This window comes from Mustela erminea, chromosome 5 (assembly GCF_009829155.1).
Source record: "Mustela erminea isolate mMusErm1 chromosome 5, mMusErm1.Pri, whole genome shotgun sequence".
Lineage (NCBI taxonomy): Eukaryota > Metazoa > Chordata > Mammalia > Carnivora > Mustelidae > Mustela > Mustela erminea.
In genome coordinates, this window is record NC_045618.1 from 133,528,029 (window position 1) to 133,541,533 (window position 13,505).

At 37.9% G+C, this 13,505-nt stretch overlaps 1 long non-coding RNA gene across 1 annotated transcript in view; it reads left to right on the plus strand.

Annotated features, from left to right (window-relative positions):
* The first annotated feature begins 2,388 nt into the window (after positions 1 to 2,388).
* Positions 2,389 to 13,505, plus strand: part of LOC116591788 — a 63,654-nt gene continuing 52,537 nt past the window's right edge. The window contains exons 1-2 of the long non-coding RNA XR_004286162.1: positions 2,389 to 2,430; positions 6,925 to 7,056. This is a non-coding gene — a long non-coding RNA (uncharacterized LOC116591788). The remainder of the gene's footprint in view (positions 2,431 to 6,924; positions 7,057 to 13,505) is intronic.

The window sequence follows — 13,505 nt, forward strand, 5'->3', positions numbered from 1 at the left end:
TAAAGATTTTTGTTTGTTTATTTGATAGAGGAAGAGAGAACACAAGAAGGAGGAGCAGGAGAGGGAGAAGTAGGCTCATTACTGGGTAGGACCCTGGGTAATCCTGGACCTGAGCCAAAAGCAGACATTTAACCAACTGAGCCTCCTAGGTGCCTCTCAGAATTTCTCGCACTGTCATCATTGGAAGTTTCTGAAATGGATGCTGCTTCAGTTGTTATCCTGCTCTTTGCTTTTGTAGTTGCTTTTGCCTTTTCTAAGTCCCTAAATCACATTCTTTGAGACTTGTGATTACTATTAACCTCTTTTCTTTTCTCTGTCTTGTTGCCTATGTGGTCCCTGATTTTTTTGTCTTTTCTGTACTTTTATTCTTTTCTTTCCTTTTCATTTCTTTCCTGTTTCAACGTAAGTTCAATAAAGATTGGAAGTACTTGGGGCGCCTGGGTGGCTCAGTGGGTTAAGCCGCTGCCTTCGGCTCAGGTCATGATCTCAGGGTCCTGGGATCGAGTCCCGCGTCGGGCTCTTTGCTCAGCAGGGAGCCTGCTTCCCTATCTCTCTCTCTCTGCCTGCCCCTCCGTCTACTTGTAATTTCTCTCTGTCAAATTAATAAATAAAATCTTTAATAAAAAAAAAAAGATTGGAAGTACTTATTTCTTCTGGCATAGAAGAAACTAATCATACCATGTGATCTTCAGTTTTTATTTACAGATTCTTTACAGCAGTGTGTACATTTTAGGCTTCCTTAAGCTCTGAGTGTATAATTTTTCTGGACATTTGCATTTGCCTAGCTAATTGGATGATAGTGTGATTGTAGAGGAAGTATTGTCATTTGACCTAAAATATAATAAAATACAGTAATAATGATATGATATTGGGGCAGCTGGTTGGCTCAGTTGAAAGAGCATGAGTTTTGATCTCAGGGTCATGAGTTTGAGCCCTGCTCTTGGGTTTGACTATTACTTAAAATGAATAAATAGATTAAAACTTAAAAAACATATGTAATGTTTTTGAGCCTTATGAACTTAATAGTGAACCTGCCTAGTGACCTTGACCAAGTCATTTAAAGTGGCGTATATTTTATTTTGTACATTTAGATCTCATATTTTGGCTTCCTTTTCTTAGATAGAATTTTGCTTACATACCAAATGCAAGAGCCAGAGATTTAAAAGTCAGAGGACTTTAGGGATCATCTGGTATCTATTCTGTTGCTTCTACAAATATTGACCTGGCAGTGTTTTGGTCTTGAGGGTATATTGAAATCTCTGGCTTCATAGAACTTACAGTTATTTATGAAAAGAAGGTTGTGAAGAAAGTGTGATCTTATTTAAAGATTCCTCACTTTGTTTTGGTAGGTCTTAATATGTTCAGAAGAAAAAGGGTCTGATTCCTTATATGCCAAATTGTAATTCAGGAACTGTAAAGTAGGAGGAAAGCAACCCTGAATGAGTGAATTAGGACAGTGGCTCTCAAAATTTTCTGTGTATGAATCACCTGAGGTTCTTGTTAAAATGCAGATTCTGTTCAGTGGATCTAAGGTGAGACCTGAGATGGTCCAAGTCTGTGAAACACATTTTGAGTAGAACGGAGTTTGTATATAATTAAGAGAAAAGAATAGTGTTCTACCATTTTGAGAAGAATGGTATGGAGCAATGGAACACAGGCTTGGAGTTGTGAGTAGCATACCACACTTGGCTTTGGTGAAATGAAATTATAAGAGATGTTAATGGCTATATTTTAAGAGGGCGTATTAAGGAGGTAATCACCTGTTTTGTTTTTTTTTTTTTTAAAGATTTTATTTATTTATTTGACAGAGAGAGATTTGACAAGTAGGCAGAAAAGCAGGCAGAGAGAGAGGAGGAAGCAGGCTCCCTGCCGAGCAGAGAGCCCGATGTGGGACTCAATCCCAGGACCTGAGATCATGACCTGAGCCGAAGGCAGCGGCTTAACCCACTGAGCCACCCAGGTGCCCGGTAGTCACCTGTTGTTTGAATGGCATTCAGAACTGAGATTGGATGGTGAGTGGGTCTAAAACGTTTGAAAGGATACTAGGAAGTGAAAGAGATAAAGATCTTCAGGTATGATGAAAGTAAATACCTAGTCAGGTAAACAATTTATGAGTTAAGTTTTGACTAGGAGCATTTATTTGTATTTGGAAAGGTTTCCTCCCCTTTTTATAATTACTCTAATTGGCATAGTTCTTGTAGTTAAAAAATGTAAAAATAAATGCTTTTTAAATTTTTAAAATTTTTTAAAAATTTTAAAAAAGATTTTATTTATTTTACAGAGAGAGATCACAAGTAGGCAGAGAGGCAGGCAGGGTGCGAGGTGAAGCGGCTCCCTGCTGAGTAGAGATTCCCGATACGGGGCTCGATCCCAGGACCCTGAGATCATGACCTGAGTGAAGGCAGAGGCTTAACCTACTGAACCACCCAGGTGCCCCTAATTCCTTTTTTTAAATAGATAATATAGGTTTGTTTGTTTGTTTTTTTCCATAGGCACATTCTGTGTGGGAAATATGTCAGATTTCTTTGTTTTCCAGGTCTGAATAAAACTTAACTGTGTGCTTAAGTTGCCTTTCTCCAATCTGTTCTCTGGGGACAGCTACTTAGAACATAAACCAAGCTGGGAGTTCATTTTACTTCATAGAATTACCAAGACTCTTAATTTTGGATTGGTATAAAAAATGTTCAGTGGGTATTGGACATTTATCTGTAGGGAAAAATTTGGCAAACTGGTCTTGGAACCAGCAGCCTTTTATTTAGTGCTGTGAATTCACAGTGCTAGTGTTTCCATTTGTGTTTTTAGAAATTTATACTTTTGGGGTACCTGGGTGGCTCAGTTGGTTAAGCGTCTGGTTTTGGCTCAGGTCATGATTTTAGGGTCCTGGGATTGAGTCCTACATCGGGCAGAGCCTGTCTCCCTCTCCTCCCCGCTTGTTCGCTTTCTCTCTCAAATAAATAAAATCTTTAAAAAAAAAAAAAAGAAATTTAAACTTTTTCCCCCCTTTCTGGTACTATTTTAGAAATAATCCATGTTCATATTGCCCTTTTAATATTGCATCTGGCCTCCTCCAACATGAAGAGATTGGGAAAATTACTGTGAATCTTCATATTATTATGACCCCTTGATTAGTGTTACTGGAATATTGGCTTCCTTGAAAATAGTTACAGTATAGTAAGGAGAATTTTAGGTTATTGTGTTGTTATGGAGGCAGAAAGATGTGAAATGTAATCATGGACAGAATATGACTATTTTAATTCTAATGGCTCATTATAATCAAATACATGTCAAGTGTTCTCTCTAGTAACAGTTCAATTTCTGTATATTTGGACAGCATTTATTATGTTACATATATTTTTATTTCTCTAAGGTCCTTTTTTGTTTGTTTGTTTTTTGTATTTAGTTCTCTTTTAACACAACTGTTAAAGCTCAAGTAAAACATCAGAGTGACATTATAATCTGTTCTAGAATCAGGCCAGTGAAGAAATGAAATGAAGCACATTGTTGGCTGAAAATACAAGTTACATCTTTTTCAAGTTACATCTAAAATTTTTTAGAGCATGTATTGGAAATATATTTCAGCTGTTCTTCTTCTTTTTTTTTTTTTTTAAGATTTTATTTGCTTATTTGTCAGAGCAAAAACGAGAGCGAGTGAGCACAAGCAGGGGAAGCAGCAGGCAGAGGGAGAAGCAGGCCAAGGAGCCTGATGTGGCCTTAATCCCAGGACCCCAGAATCATGACCTCAGCTGAGGGCAGACACTTAACTGACCACCCAGGTGTCCCTCAGATGTTCTTATTCTGTGGAGTTTTTTAAAAATGTGATTATTTGAAAGTAAATGTCCATACAAAATAAGTTTCTTAAGTTTCTATTATCTTTCATTTTTAAACTGATTTTTCCTTTAGGACTGTATAAGCCTTTCCTGTATATTCTGAAAACTCAAGATAGTAATACCTGGAGTTAAAGTAAATGAAAAAGAAATTGCAGATAAGCCTAACATTGAGATAATTAAATTTAAAAGAATAAAATCAGTCGGTTAAGAATCTGACTCTTTTGATTTCAGCTTAGGTCTTAATCTCAGGGTTGTGAGTTCAAGCCTCATGCCCATTTAAATAAAATAATAATAATGATAAAAAGGGCATCTGGTTGGCTCAGTTGGTTAAGTATTTGCCTTTGGCTTGGGTCATGATCCCAGGGTTCTGGGATGGAGCCCTACCTCAGGCTCACTGCTCAGTAGGGGGCCTGCTTCTCCCTCTTCTCCCCACTTATTGCTCTCTCTCTCTCTTTCTCCCGAATAAATAAAATCTTTAAAAAAAAATAATAAAATAAAGTTAGGATATTACTTATTCATGTTACCACTTACTAATAATACCACCACATTGGTGTGTAGGTCCTTCAAGGGGAGGGACTATAGTATGTATTTGTGTTTAGTGTACATATTAAAAGACTCCTTGTTCTGTTCAAAAAAAATCATTAGAGGCAAATACTCCTAGTTCTGGTAAAAATCTTTTTTTTTTTTTGGTAAAGTTGTTTAGTTAAATAAAATTTAAAAAGGGGGCTTTGGAGTCATGCTGCTGGATTTTTTCCTTTTCCTTTTTTGTAAAAATCCTAACCCTGCCTCTTAGTAGTTTTATGATATTGGAAGTAACTTGACGTTTCTGTGTCCAACTTTATTAAAAAATGATCATATAAATAGTTTATTTCATAAGGGTTCTTATCAGGATTAAGTGAGATAATCCATGGAAAGTGCTTAGAAGAGTTTTTGGCACATAGTAAGTGCTTAATTAATGTTAGGGGCTGGTACTCTTCATATTCAGGACCACACTATTGCATTGTCTGGTGAATTTATTTTGCTTTTTATTTTATTGTATTTTAATTTTTTTTTTAAGATTTTATATATTTATGAGACAGAGACAGTGAGAGAAGGAACACAAGCAGGGGGAGTGGGAGAGGGAGAAGCAGGCTTCCTGCTGAGCAGGGAGCTGGATAGAGGGCTCAATCCCAGGACCCTGGGATCATGACCTGAGCCAAAGGCAGATGCTTAATGACTGAGCCACCCAGGTGCCCCTTGTATTTTAATTTTTAAAATATATTTTATTTATTCATTTAAGACACAGAGAGATACAGAGAGAGCATTAGCAGGAGGAGAGGCAAAGGTAGAAGAAGGAAATTCTCCACTGAGCTGGGATTCCAACATGGGGCTCAACCCCAAGACCTAGAGATCATAATCTGAGCCAAAGGCAGACACCTGACCCACTGAGCCACCCAGGCATCCTTACATGATACATTCAGTGTGTAAGTCAACCTTTTGGGTGGATTGGCCTTTGTTTTGAGCATCTTATCTTTTTACTGCAACTCTCTGTTTTCTGTAATCATTCCTGTTTTGCATATCAGGAAATTGAAATTTAAAGAGGTTAAGTAATTCCTCATACAACTATAAAACTCACTTTAAAATCCTACTTAATTTGAGGCTCCTGGCCGTCTCAGTTGGGGGAGTGTGCAACTCTTGATCTCAGAGTTGTGAGTTCAAGTTCCATGTAGTATGTAGAGATTACTTAAAAAAAATATCTTAAAATAGAAAAAGGGGCGCCGGGGTGGCTTAGTCATGAACCGTCTGCCTTTGTCTCAGGTCAGGATCCTGGGGTCCTGGGATCGAGCCCTGCATCGGGCTCCCTGCTTGGCAAGAAGCCTACTTCTCCCTCTCCCACTCACCCTGCTTGTGTTCCCTCTCTTGCTGTATCTCTGTCAAATAAGTAAATAAAATCTTTAAAAAATAAAAATAAATAAAAAAATAAAATTCTACTTAATTTAAAAATCCTTACACTATTTTACCTCTTAAAAGGTGTAAAGCCTCTATTAGAAAACTTAACCTGTTATATTGTCTTTGGGATTTATGTATATAAATTTCATATTAGATTGGGAGTTTGTTTTATTTTTTTTTTAGAGTGGGAACTAATCTTATTTATTTTTGGGCTCCCCCACCAACTAGTAGAGTACCTGTCACATATTGGGTACCTAAAAAATAACTAGCTGAGTAGCAAATAGATACACAGAATGTTAGAAATAGAGGGGATTTTAGAGCTCATGGAAATCATAGAGACACAGAATTTCTAAAGAGAATTCTGTGTTGCTTACATAGGGCTACAGCTTTTGATTTTGACTCTTTATTTATAAAACAATTAGTACTGTCTATCACATCATCTCATAAAAGAAGCCATTTTGATACCAGAAAAAACTAGGAAGGACAGTCTCAGAGTAAGCACAGTTGGTAACTTTACACCCACTTTCGGTAGTGGCTGGCATCTTTTTAAAGATTAGATTTCAGGAACCGTTATCTAATGCAACCCTCTTTCTTTAGAGATGATATATCTGAGCTCAGAAAAGTATCAAAGTTCTTACAGCAAGGCAGAATAACTGAGTTTAGAACCCAGGTTTTCTGACTGCTGGCCCAAAATTTTGATCCAGTCACCTTCGTCTTCATCACGATGACACTTAGACATACAGAATTTGTTCCTTATGTGAGATCATATATCTAGGAAGAAGTAGAGCTGGGACTTGAATCCACGTTACCCAATTCCACTTTCAGTGAAACCTGTGCATTACTTACATGTAATCTTAACCCATTCTACCAGCCCTCATTCAGTTGTAAAGATGGAGTTATAAATGATTGAAAGGAAATGTTTGAGGGTGCCTGGGTGGCTCATTCGGTTAAGTGTCTGACTTCAGCTTAGGTCATAATCTTGGGGTTCTGGGATCAAGCCCCGCATCCAGCTCTGTGTTCAGTAGAAAGACTGCTTCTCTCTCTCCCTCTGCCCCTTCCCCCTGCTCTTGCTCTCTCACGCACACACACTGTCTCTCTGAAATAAAATCTTAAAAAAAAAAAAAGGAAATGTTTTATATTTAGCATTTTCTTTCCTTAAAAATTTCAGATTTGGAGCTTCAGCAACTTCTTCCAGGGAGGAGGTCCAGTGTGGCTCCTGTTTCAACCTGCAATCTTGATTCACATCCATAGATTGGAATATTGGTGTACAAGCCATCCTCAGACACCTCACTAAGGACAGGTATGTGAAAGAGACAGTAAAGTTAAGTAGAATGAATGCTAATGTTTTTCCTGTTTCTTGTTAGATGAAAACAGTTGACTGACTTTAAAAATTTAGCCCTTTATCCTGGTAAAAACAAAGCATTTGGAATATTAATTGAGTGCAGCAAAATATTTTCTTGATGGTAAAATATGTGTCAGAATGTTAACAGTGGTGAAACAGGGTAATTAAAATTTTTCTTCTTTCTCTTTTTGTGTATTTTTCAAATTATATTTATGAGCTTGTGTTAGTTACCTATTGTTACATAATAAACCACCCCTAACTAGTAGTTTAAAACATACCAGTCATTTATTTTGCTCAGGTACTTGTAATTTGGACAAGATCTGCTCAGTGGGAACAGCTTGTCTCTGTTAATATGTGGCCTAAGATGAAGTAGCTGGAAGGGTGGGGGCAGCTTGATGGTGGGGCACTGGAATTGTTTGAAGGCTTGGCACACTCATACATATGTCTGGTGGTTAATGCTAGCTTTTTTTTTTTTTTTTTTAAGATTTTATTTATTTATTTGACAGACTGAGATCACAAGCAGGCAGAGAGGCAGGCAGAGAGAGAGGAAGGGAAGCAGGCTCCCTGCTGAGCAGAGAGATGCGGGGCTGGATCCCAGGACCCTGGGATCATGACCTGAGCCAAAGGCAGAGACTTAACCCTCTGAGCCACCCAGGTGCGCCTTAATGCTAGCTTTTGGTAGGAGCCTAAGCCTGGGCTGTTAGCCACAACACCTACATATGACCTCTTCTTTTGGTTGCTTGGCTTCCTCACAGCGTGGTAGCTAGGTTTCATGAAAGAGCATCCCAGGAGAGCAAGATGAAGTTGCATGGCATATTTGACTTTGTTTTGGAAGTCACATAGTAGTACTCTGCTTTTTTCTGTTGGTTGAGGTAGTCCTAAAGGTCCACCTAGGTTCAAAGAAGGGGGTAGATACAGACCACACCACTGATACGATACTTCAAGGAGTATCGTATCAGCATCTGATTAGAAGAAGGGCATATGGGATGGAATCTGCCATTGTAGCCATCTTTACTTTTAAGATAAGAGTATAAATAATGTGCATAATATGTAAAAAGAGGACTGTTGACAGAAAATAATGGTGTATAAGTTCAGTAGAATTTTGTGTGCTTTTCCTGTCTAAGTAGAGTATGGTGCTGAAAATAAGATGCCTAAACAGGAAGAGGAGAAATAGATTTTGAACTTTCTTTAGTATCAATGAAGCGGCAAACTGAAAAATGGAGACAAAAATTTATAAACAAGGTGAAAAATAAGATTTGTAGTTTGGATTTTTTGTTTTTGAAAAAATGCTTTTATTTTAGTTTAATGGTTACTTGTTTTTTTTTTTTTCAATTTTAACAATTGGAGAATTATTTGGGAAACTGCTTTCTGGTATGATAGATTTGAGAAACTTGGTGTCAGTGTTACTCTATGCATCAAGTTTGTTTTGTCTATCTACTTCTTCTAAGGAATACTACGTAATCTTTTTTAGGATTGTACAATTTTATCTGCTAAATTTCTGGTAAATAGCTTAAAATTTCTGTGGAACAAGAAAATTTGCCAAGTTGTAGAATGTTTGATTGTGTTATTATTTTTTATAAAGACTTACTTATTTGAGAGAGAGAGAGCACTAGTGGGGAAGGAGCAGAGGGAGAGGGAGAGAATCTCAGGCCGACTCCTGCTGAGCAGGGAGCCCTACTTGGATCTCAATCTCAAGACCCTTAGATCATGACTTGAGTTGAAATCAAGAGTCAGTTGCTTAACTGACTGAGCCACCCAGATGCCCCTATTTGGTTGTATTATTGATCACATTTACTCACCAGTTGCATGAATTGCCTTTGGCAGTTTTGAATATAGCTAGTATTTAATTTCTGAATGTAATGGGATAATATTTTTAGGTAATCCTCTAAGTATTACATAGAGATGTTGATCCATTTACTTTATGTGGGAAATAAGCTATAATTCATATATACCAGTATATATGTGTGTACACACACACACACACACACACACTCATTATCTTTTAGGTCCAGAAAGATTTTCTTGCTGTCTAGATTTGAGCCTAATATGGCAGAGATGATTCAGTTCTATTTCCCAACTACTCACAGATATCTTACGGTAGAAAATGACTGAACTGGTTCTTGTGACATTAGAAGTAATCTCAGAAGTTTGCTCTTAACTGTGAATAATCCGAATTGACTGAGTTTGTGAAACAATGTATTTTGGTTCAAAGGTATGATAATTGGGAAAGCTGTTTTAATTTTTTTTTTCATATTTAAAAACATGTTTTCTAGTAGACATAAATTGGGAATAATGAGTAGTATAAAATATTGTGTCTTAAATAACAACAACAAATATGTGCATATCTATAAAAAATGTATATATATATAGCCTGCAAGGATTAATTTGCCTTCTTTTTTTGTTTTAAGCATTTTTAAAGTCCACTTTTGCTTTTAAGAAGTCTGAGTAGGTAAATTTCTGATAACATCTTTTCCAGGTTTATCTTTCCTCCATTCTGCAGGCCTGTGCCTGAGGGGATAAAAATCCCTTGAGTGAGTGAAATACTGCTTTCTGTCTGAAGCTAAAACAAACAATATTAAAAACTTCTAGAATACCCTATGGAAATTGCAAATATGCTGGTGTTTACTCTGTGGCACTCTGTTCAATTCATGGAAGGAGGTGAATGATGAAGTTCTCTTCTGAAGATGAATGAATATTGGAACACCTGGATGGCTCAGTCAGTTGGGCGCCTGCCTTGACTCTGGTCATGATCTCAGGGTCCTGGGGTGGAGCCACACATTGGGCTTCCTGCTCAGCCGGAAGTCTGCTTCTCCCTCTCCCTCTGCCTCCCCACCAGCTTGCTCTCTCTCAAATAAAATCTTTAGAAAGATGAATGATTATGTAAATATTCTTTTAAAATACAAAAAAGATTTTTGAATAATTGTGAAAGGCAGAAATTAAAATTTTCTTCTTTTTTTAAAGATCATGTTTATTTTACAGAGAGAGACACAGTGAGAGAGGGAACATAAGCCGGGGAGTGGGAGAGAGAGAAGCAGTTTTCCTGCTGAGCAGGGAGCCCCATGTAGGACTTGATCCCAGGACTCTGGAATCCTGACCTGAGCCAAAGGCAGATGCTTAATGACTGAGCCACCCAGGTGCCCCAGAAATTATATTTCTTTGGGATTAGTGGTTATCCTACTTATTCTGATTTCTAAAATTATGATGACTTTCTGTTGGAAAAATGGCATTCAGTTCATGCTTGTACAGATTTTTGGCAAAAGAGAAGTTGTGTGATTTTATTCTCTTGAACTCCTCACCCCCATTATTAAAAAATATAACACCTTTTATGTTTGAAACGTTTAACAAAAGTGTTTAAAATTTATGGTAAGGAAGTGATTGGCATAGCATAAAATTTACCATATTAACTGTTTTTAAAGATTTTTATTTATTTATTTGACAGAGAGAAATCACAAGTAGACGGAGAGGCAGGCAGAGAGAGAGAGAGGAAAGCAGGCTCCCTGCTGAGCAGAGAGCCCGATGCGGGACTCGATCCCAGGACCCTGAGATCACGACCTGAGCCGAAGGCAGTGGCTTAACCCACTGAGCCACCCAGGCGCCCCACCACATTAACTGTTTTTTAGTGTATAGTTCAGTAACATTAATAAGTATATTCACATTGTTAAACAGCCAATCTCCAGAACTTTTCATCTTGTAGAACTGAAACTCTATACGTATTAAATAACACCTTCTTTATTCTCCCCTCCCTCTAACCCCTGGTAACCAGGATTCTGTTTCTGTCTATGAATTTGACTACTGTAGGTACCACATTATAAATGGAATCATACAGAATTGTCTTTTTGTGACTGGCTTCTTTTTTTTTATTATTTATTTTTTATTTATTTTCAGCATAACAGTATTCATTATTTTTGCACCACACCCATTGCTCCATGCAATCCTTGCCCTCTATAGTATCCACCACCTGGTACCCCAACCTCCCACCCCCCCGCCACTTCAGACCCCTCAGATTGTTTTTCAGAGTCCATAGTCTCTCATGGTGACTGGCTTATTTCACTGAGCGTGATGTCCTCGAGGACATTTGATATAGTACATGCCAGAATTTCCTTCTTCTTCTTCTTCTTCTTCTTCTTCTTCTTTTTTTTTGGTAGAGAGAAGGAAAGAGGGGGGCAGAAGGAGAGGGAGAGAGAGAATCTTAAGCAGGTTCCACACCCAGCATGAAGCCTGAGATCATGACCTGAGCTGAAATCAGGAGTCAGATACCTAACCAATTGAGCCTCATAGACACTCCAGCAGTGTTCCTTTTTATTATTGAGTATTCTATTGTTTAGTTTTACCTAATTTTATTTATGTCTTTTTAAAAGATTTAATTTTAGGTCACCTCTATACTCAGTGTGGGGCTTGAACTTCTAACCCTGAGAGCAACAGTCACCTGCTCTACTGCCTGAGCCAGCCAAGCACCCCTCAATACCAATTTTAAAAATTAATTCATTGATGGGTATTTGGATTGGCTTTTCTTATATTTATCATCTCATCATTTTTAAAGAATTTTATTTATTTATTTTAGAGAGAGAGTATGAACTGGAGGGGTGAAGGGGGAGGGAGAGAGAATCTCAAGCAGACTGTGTGGAGTGTGGAGCTCTGTGCGAGGGCTCAATCTACAACCCTGAGATTGTGACCTGAGCTGAAACCAAGAATTAGATGCTTAACAGATTATGCCACCCAGGTGCCACTATCTCATCATTTAAACATTTTCTCCTTTGTATATTTAATATATACATATGTTTAATATGATACATCTAAATATAATATATACATATATTGAGGGATATATTCAAATATTTTAGTAACAGGTACAGGATCAAAAAAGTTTGGAGGTTACTGTTCTAATCCAGAATAGTCAGAAAACAGAAAACAACTAGAATTATCCTCAGTCACAGGTCTTATTGTACCATTTATGATTAATTACTGAAAATTATTGAAAAAAGGTGAATTTCTTAATGTGATGTTTGAGGAGCTGTACCTTATCCATCCTTCCTATCTGTTTTCTGGCTACATTTCAGTCTTGTAGCTCAGTGCTGCATTTTAGATTATTCTCACCAAATTCCTTGTATTTCCTTTAATACATAATGTTCTGCCTTTGAGTTTTGGCCAACTCTTTGCATTGCCTAGAATGCTGTTCCCTGCCCACCTTGCCTTTTTAGAGGTACTATGATATATCATTTGAACTCCAGCTAAAGCACTTCTCTGAAGTGCTCCCTGGCTTATCCAAGTCAATTTAATTGCTTTATTTTGTGCACTAACTGTGTTATGTGGTATGTATCTTTATTGTAGCAGCTCTCAAACTAAATTGCAGTTATTAGTGTGTCTGCTTCCTTTCCTAGACTGCTACTCCTTGAGGACAAAGAAGGGGTCTTATTCATCAGTACTTGTATGAGTGAAAGGGTAGTATAGTAGCCTTGTGGGTGGGGCCTTCTGGATGGAGGGCTACCCATTATCTCAGTTTTCAATTTTTTTGTTAATTATTTTAGGTCCATACCTATACAGGTTGAGGGTCAGCTCAAGAGCTCATAAACAACTTTATGGAGTCATTTCCCTGAGGACATAGAGAAAAGGAAAAAAAAAAGTTTTGTCTGCCCACTTGAAGGCAAGGTTTCCCCTTGGAATTTTCACCCCTGGAGGCTTTCAGTTTTCAGATGCTCTTGCTGCTGCTGCTGCTGTACCCACCACAGAAGACCTTGGAGAACTGGAACATGAGAGGATGGGGAGAAGAGAGAAAATTCTCAAGGGATTCACTCCTCTTTTTCTGAGCTTTATGTATTTATTTTTGTTAAAGCCTTTGACAGAGAGAGAGCTAGAGTCAGAGAGAGCACACACAAGCAGGGAGAGCAGCAGGCAGAGGGAGGGAGGGAGAAGCAGGCTTCTTGCTCAGCAGGGATCCTGATGTGGGCTCCATCTCTGGACCTTGGGATCATTTCCAGAGCCAGAGGCAGACACTTAACTGACTGAGCCACCTAGGCGCCCCATCTTTTTCTGAGCTTTAGAAGCTCTCTTTCCTAGCTTTGAGCCAGGGCTAGAGGACTTCTGTCTTTCTTTTCACCTGGATCTCATAGTGGTCACTTAGAAGTTTTGGATTATGTTATGTCTAGGCTGGGAAGTACTAGAGGGAAAAAATGGTAAACTCATAGCTAGTTCAGTGGTACTTTGAATTCTGGTGCTCTTCCTGGATCTGTCTGTAATATTTACTTTTCAGGATCTTCAAATAGTTGTTCATGCATTCCATCCACGTTTTATAGTTTAGTTCATTGAGAGATAAATGGAGGTGTTTGTTTACTTTATTACCAAATGGGAAGTCTTCCCAAAACTTTTGTTTTAACATTTTATTTTTCTATACTTTTAGATTCGTAGGAAGT